This window comes from Lynx rufus, unplaced genomic scaffold, assembly GCF_022079265.1.
Source record: "Lynx rufus isolate CCGP_SWC_20201006 ecotype Redwood Valley unplaced genomic scaffold, mLynRuf1.p SCAF_13, whole genome shotgun sequence".
Taxonomy (NCBI): domain Eukaryota; kingdom Metazoa; phylum Chordata; class Mammalia; order Carnivora; family Felidae; genus Lynx; species Lynx rufus.
Genome location: NW_025814827.1, coordinates 34,997,914 through 35,004,894, shown reverse-complemented (window position 1 = coordinate 35,004,894; position 6,981 = coordinate 34,997,914). Strand labels below are relative to the sequence as shown.

Sequence of the window (6,981 nt, the reverse complement as noted above, 5' to 3'; positions counted from 1 at the left end):
AATGAGAGAGAACACACACACACACACACACACACACACACACACACACACACACTCCAAGAAACACGACGTTTAACAGAAATATTAGAGAGGCTTTTCTGATCCCACACATTCTACTGGAGAGTCAGCTACATACTCACCAAGAAGGAATTCTCCTATCACTTCCCACTGTATAACACTTGACTGTCATGGTCATGATAAGCAACTGTAACTGATGAAAACGTGTTGAAATGGAAAAACATGAGAAATTATCAGACTTGAAGGAAAACTGAAAATCTCTCTCTTCTTTCTTTACACACACACACACACACACACACACACCACCCTGTGCTTCATGAACTTCTACATCACTCTAATATATTTGATACCCTTCCCCCAAGAAAGACAAGGGGGTCCCAGCAATCTTGTTCAGCTCACAATTAAGCCAGACCTTCTGCCATGCCACATCTCCTACTTTTATTCCACCTCCCTTTTACCCAGCCCTATCTGTTGGGTTCTTCTGTGTGCTCTTGGCTCCTTTGGTTTCCACTGAGCACTGCAGCCATTGCTCTGGAGGACAACTTTCTCACTCTGAGCTCTGTTGGAGCCAATATGCTGACATCCTGTAGTTTCCAAAGTGTGTCTTCTGGGGTCCTCAGTTCACCAAAGCCACTGTATGCTGCATTGTTCTGCAGTGTCAATGAAGATCCCAATGTGGGGCTGGAACAATGAGATCATGACCTGAGTCCAAGTCAAACACTTAACCAACTGACCCACCCAGGTGTCCCTGAGGATGATTTTCTCCCAGGAGGTTCATCAAGAATTGATGTAAATACATTTCTTCAGGTTCTACCCCACCAAGAATCCCAATATGTCTCTAAGAAGTAAACATAGCTTAAGATCAAGCTGGGATATCCCCACACATAAACAGAAATAAACTTTTCCAGCTCCCCAGTTTCTTATCTGGTTTCTAAAGCTCCACATCTGATCTCCATAACTGACAGAAGATAAAGAGATCCCTGACATTCATCATGTCCAAAGCCCATCATTTTAAAAGTGTGAATTAGTAAAGAAAGCCTGGGTGTTTGGAAATACACTGTCAATTAAGTATTGAATATGAAGCCACCTTGGTACAAAATTATGTTGCCTTTCACCTTCCCCTGTCCTTAGCTCTCTGCCTTTAAGATGGGCACTCTCATGGCTTTCCTCTTCCCTAACCCAGCAGTGACCTGGTCTCCAAATCTCCTGCCCCTAAACACTCTTCAAAATGTACTTGTCTTGGGCTCAACTCCCACAGACCTTGAACTTCTAAACTAGCCAGTTAAAATCTCTCACTGTGAGGGTGGATTGATGAACTTAACCCTCTATGTTGCCCTGATTAAACAGTGTTTTAGGAGCAATAGCTTAATCTCAAGGTCCTAGACAGTGGGGTCCAACCAGAAGCGGGGATGGTGCAGACGATACATCAGGAATGGTAAGCCTTTCCTTCTTGACCACCACCTTCTTGACCACCACCAACATCATGACTACAGAGCCTGTCCTATTTTTATTTGATAACTTCCTTCTTATCTCCAGCAGTCTTTAATTAGAAGGTAAGCAACATAACCACTAAAACAAGCATTAACGTCGTTTGGTTTTACTTTTCAACTGGTGCTCTATTCAATGTTCCTGATGCTTGTCATTTTTCTTACACCAGCTAAAACTTGAATGTCTCTGATCTTTGAGTGAACTCTCCAAAGAGCCCACAGTACTGGAGCTTTGTCCTTCTTTCTCCCCTGCCTCCAATACTTCCAGTCTGATGGTCATTATGAAATTAAGAAAACATTTAGCTCTGGCTTCCTGGAATCTTCCATATAAAAAAATTGGCAGGTATGTGGGAGATCAAGGCCCTTGAGGGAGTCTACATAAACATGTTCTCCAAAGAAGAGACATAAGCTTCCCTATCCTCAGCCCTAGAGCCAAGATTCTCTTCCCTTCACTAGATAAAGCCCATCATGTCTATAAGAGGCTTCCTGAGCCTTCCGGAGGAAGGCTTCACTATCATATGCTGACTCATTAGTGAGCCAAGCACCACAGCTGGAAAACAGCGCTCATTTGTGAGATCACAACATATAGAGACAAAAGAAGAGAGAGTCCTGATTGTATAATAATGATACAATTCTCATTAACATGTTTTCCTTCCATTTTTCAGTAACCAGGCATGCCTGTCCTTATAGAACTTCTCAACCAGTCTCATCCAACAGAGCTTCTTGGAATAATTTAAACACATAACCAGAAAATTTCCTCTGTATTTTCATGCCTCCTTTTCAAGAAACCATGTAAAAAAAAGTGTTTGACTTCTCTGTAACTTTAAGGCAATTCAGGATGGGGGTGATGGTCGGGATGTCTAAGCTTCTGAGCTATATATAGTAAGTTCTTGGTGACTCTTTCAGAGCCTTTTGATTACTTGATTTATCTATCAAGTGATGTGCCCAAAGTTCACAAGGGTCCTATAAAACCAAAGCTAGAAGTTTCTTTAAGATGTCTAAAGTTCTGAATAAGATGATGAGAGAAACCTTTAATTTGCACCTCTGGCCAACACTATCCTTCTGCCCTGAAGTCTTCATCTTATTTCTCCAACATATTAGCTCAGATTCAGCTTGTTGTGAATCTTAGCAGAAGATCCTAATGTGTATTGAGCAATGGAAAAGTTGATTTACATCTTAGTATAAGGGGTCTGGGTCAGGTCTATTTCTCCACAGAGTCAGACTCAAGTCTCTACTATATTACTGTTCCTCTGTGCCTCACCTCAACCTCATGGACCAAGATGGTGGCTGCTACATTCCAGAAAGCAGGATGGAGGGAAGGATAATGAAGAGGTAGAGGCAAAGGACTCCCACATTATCTCTTAATAAGTTTATCAGAAACTTTCACATGACATCTCTGCATATATCCCACTGAAAAAAATTTAGTAACATGGCCAAATCTATATACAAGAGAGCCCAGGAAATAGGATCACCATCCCAAAGACCATGTCTAGTCAAAATTCAGAAGTTCTCTTACCATGGAAAAAGAAGTGACTAGATATGAAGGATTACCAGTAGTCTCTTTCCCATTACCAACTATTATCGTAATATTCAAATGACAATGAATTTTGGATTCAGAGATGAGGCTGGCTGAAATGCTGGCAGTACATAGAGGAGCTGGTGACAGATTCCATGCTGAGAAAGAGAATGGATTGAAACAGAAACTAAAATTGAAACAGAAGTGAGACAGAGGATGAGGGAAGAAAAGAAGCTGAGAGTCAATTTAAGGATTATTTAGAACCTACCAGATCTCAAACCCTAAATCCATGGGAATTGAAAGTTTGAGAACAGTGTAGAGAAAGACAAATAAATCAATAGAACAGCACAGAGTCCAGAAATAGTGTCAGGTATATGTGAGCAAAGACAGATGATTTAGTAAATAGTGTGAAGACAGAGGGCCAACAGTTTAAAAAAAAATAGATTACCTCTTCTCACAACTTGAGTATTCCAGAAACAGTACCTGAAGCAAGGTTTAAGTGCCAATGCTTTTTGGAAGATGGAGGTCTAGAAGAGTAAGGGTGGGAGGAAAGGGAAGTGAGATACTGAAGGGTAGAAAGCCCTTACAAGGTTATGGGTGTGGAGCTGCTACTGCTTCATGAAGAGACACAACCAATCACACAGTCATGCAGGACATCCACAGACACACTACACAAAAAAAAGGGCCTCTGACAAGTCCATGGGAAGAGCAAATAGAGCAACTACCTGTGATCTCCTTCTGTCTCCTATTTCCCACTGGCCACAATGTTCATGGAATTCCAGTCTTATGCCTTGTACGTCAGATGTCACCATCTCTACTGAACAGATCCCAAATAATGATTCTATAAGCAGGATAATGAGTTGCTTTCAAGCTCGTGTCTTTAGAGATTCATAAGGGAGTTTGACCGGCAGCTTCGAAAAATAAAGGTGTTTGTATTCAATTGTCCTTTAAACAGCAATGGCTAACTGGCCAGATGCAGTTAGAGATGCCAGGATTCACACCAGTTGCCAAAGGACTCATTCTTTTGCCTTTAATACCATGAAATTGAGCCAGTGAATGTTTTCCGGGTATTCATTTCCATAGTAATTTTCTTTTCATTCCAGAAGTTGGGGAAGGGAAAAGGAGTTTTCCTCCCCCCAGGGCAAGATCACTCCCATCTTCAATTGAGAAATCCAGTTTCAGATCAGAAATATCCATCATCCTATGCTTATTGAGCAACAAGAGTGTGGAGGGTCTTAGGCCAAGCTCCAGGCACCCAGTTGCTATTGACTCTCATGGTGAGATTCTAAATTCATGCAGCCTAGACACGCTTGATTTCCAATTCTGGCCAGGACTGACAAAAAGGAAAATAACTGGAGAAGCCAGAAATATGAAAATAATTTAGCAATTTCTGAAATCTATTAGTTTGGGCTTGATTTCAATTTGAGACAAAAAGCCAGAATTCTATTTGATCTGTACATTATAACCTAACAGTCCCTACCTCAAAATGATAATGGTTGACAAGAGTCGTCCGTAGGTCTTTCCCCCATGGATGGGAGCTTAAAGAGCATTGAGATTTTTGTCCGTTTTGTTGACTAATTCATCCCAAGTGACTAGAACAGTACCTGTTACATAGTAAGGGCCAACAAATAATTTAATAAATAAATGAAATCTGTGGCAATATGTTCCCTTCCCTTCTCACTTGGACCTAGAGCGAACAAAAGAATAAATCTCTGATATGCTGCCATTATTTTACACCTAATTCCTTGTTTGTGAGGTTAGGACTATTGCAACAAAATTCTCCATTTGGAGAAAGGAGAAATCTTCTGAATTGATCCAAGTGTCTTTAATATTTCTTAGTCTTCGATTTGTTACTATGTGGAAATGCATCTCATGATTACTTTTTCACAGGATGGTTTTAAACTTTGTCTTTATAACTAGGTTCAGTTTAAAAGCAAAATACAGTTCATATTTCTTTAAAAAGCAAAGAAACTAATTCTGGCTAACGGGGGCAGGATAAAAAAAGGAAATATATTGGAAGAATACAAGTAGCCTCCAAAATTCAAGGAAAAATTAAACGATGAAACTCAGAAAGAGTAGGAATTAAGGCAGCTCTGGGAATATAAGGAAAAGAATTAATGAACAGCAAGCAGGGTGCATCTGCTTGAGGACAATCAAGTACAATAGTCAATAGTTGTATTCAGTACTTGAATTCCAGGCAAAAAGATTAAAGAAGTATGAGGCCCCTTAAAAGATTCCCACCAATACCGCATACAATGGGAAATGCATATTCTGAAGCAGAGGACTATTCCCAGCAAACCAGGGAATGGACCCTGAACAGGCAAAATCTATTCCTTAACAAGAGCCTTCATCTAACCTGGTGACTCAACCAGTACATGACCTACAATTAAAAAGCAAATTTGGGGGCACCTGGGTGGCACAGTCAGTTAAGCATCTGACTCTTCTTGGTTTAGGCTCAGGTCATGATCTCACCATTTGGGTTCGGTTCAGGTCCTGGGTTCCAGCCCTGAGTGGCAGCCTGCTTGAGACTCTCCCTCTTCTCTGCTTCACATCCCCAACCCCCCCCCATGTTTGTGTGTGCACTCTCTCTCAAAAATAGATAAACTTAAAAAAATAAATAAAAAGCAAATTTCACTATGAGCTTTACTCAAATGAGAAAACACAACCAACCTCCATGAAGGCGAACTCTGGTAACAGATTTAAATAGCAACTAAGATAGTCAGATTAAAACAGGCCATGCTGCAAAATGTATATACAATTGAAGATTAGTGTTGCATTCAGGAAAATTCCCCTCCCCCACCACAAGATGGAAGCGTTCTAAAATGTGAAAGCAAAGTACCTTATTTAAACACGTAGAGCCTTCATTTTAAGAATGGATTTGATCACTGAAGCAGATTCATACAGTCCCTTGCGATAGGCATTTCCTGGCACGCAGCCATATCTTTGGTCTTTTCAAAATATAGGAAGTTCCTGCTTTGCCTAATGGCATTGAACTATAAAACAGCTATGCTATAGGAGCTGACACTATGCAAAACGGTCTGAGTAATCAACGGGAAAAATCACAATTATTCCACGGCCTTTAAAAATCTCTGTCAAAACTTGAAAAGCTTTGTTCATTATGAATGTATAGAAAAATGAAAAAAAAAACAGTAAAACTAATATTTATTTAGCATACCATAACTTAAAAATTAGAAGCGTTGAAAATTAAAATATTTTATTTCCTTGTAAGAAACAACTTAAAAACAAAAGCTTAAACAGGGCTTGCTTTCTTTTTCTCAGAGACCCTTTAGGAAAGGAGAGTTCTTTTCTCTGCTTTGACAAATAGTCCTACTCTTCTCAGTTTGATGGCTTCCAACATTTTATCCTTTGTGCTTTGCTTTCAGTGTTGGGAAACATCTCCAAGAGCTCCTTTAACATGAAGACTTTTTTGCTGGCATCACTTCCTGTAGGTCATCTTCCTGCTTTTTGTGTCAAATACTACCTTCTTTTAGGTTTGCAGGATCATTTTCAGTAAGATCCTCCGGCTACATTTCTGGAGGGTCTATAGAGGATCTAGGGTCAACAATTGCACAGCCAGCTGGTCTTCTGTAACTTCATTTATACTGGGTTCAAATGTCACTTCCCGGGGCACCTGGGTGGCTCAGTCGGTCAAGCGTCCGACTTCGGCTCAGGTCACGATCTCACGGTTTGTGGGTTCGAGCCCCACGTCGTGCTCTGTGCTGACAGCTCACAGCCTGGAGCCTGCTTCGGATTCTGTGTCTCCCTCTCTCTGCCCCCTCCCCTGCTCATGCTCTGTCTCTCTCTGTATCAAAAATAAATAAAAACATTAAAAAAATTTTTTTTAAATGTCACTTCCGGCATCATCAAATTCTGTTCTTGGCTGCATCTTTCTCTTTGTTGGTCAGTTCTCTCCTTTGATTATTCTTTTTTGTAAAATGACACTTCGTGACCAAGTAACAA

General features: G+C 40.5%; 1 long non-coding RNA gene across 1 annotated transcript; it reads right to left on the bottom strand.

The window, feature by feature from the left end:
- Window positions 1-434: 434 nt before the first annotated feature.
- On the bottom strand, window positions 435-3,542 carry LOC124508103 (uncharacterized). Its single transcript, XR_006961211.1, has 2 exons — window positions 3,470-3,542; window positions 435-699 (listed from the first exon to the last, which is right to left on the bottom strand). It is a non-coding gene; the product is annotated as an uncharacterized LOC124508103 (long non-coding RNA).
- Between the last annotated feature and the right edge of the window lie 3,439 nt (window positions 3,543-6,981).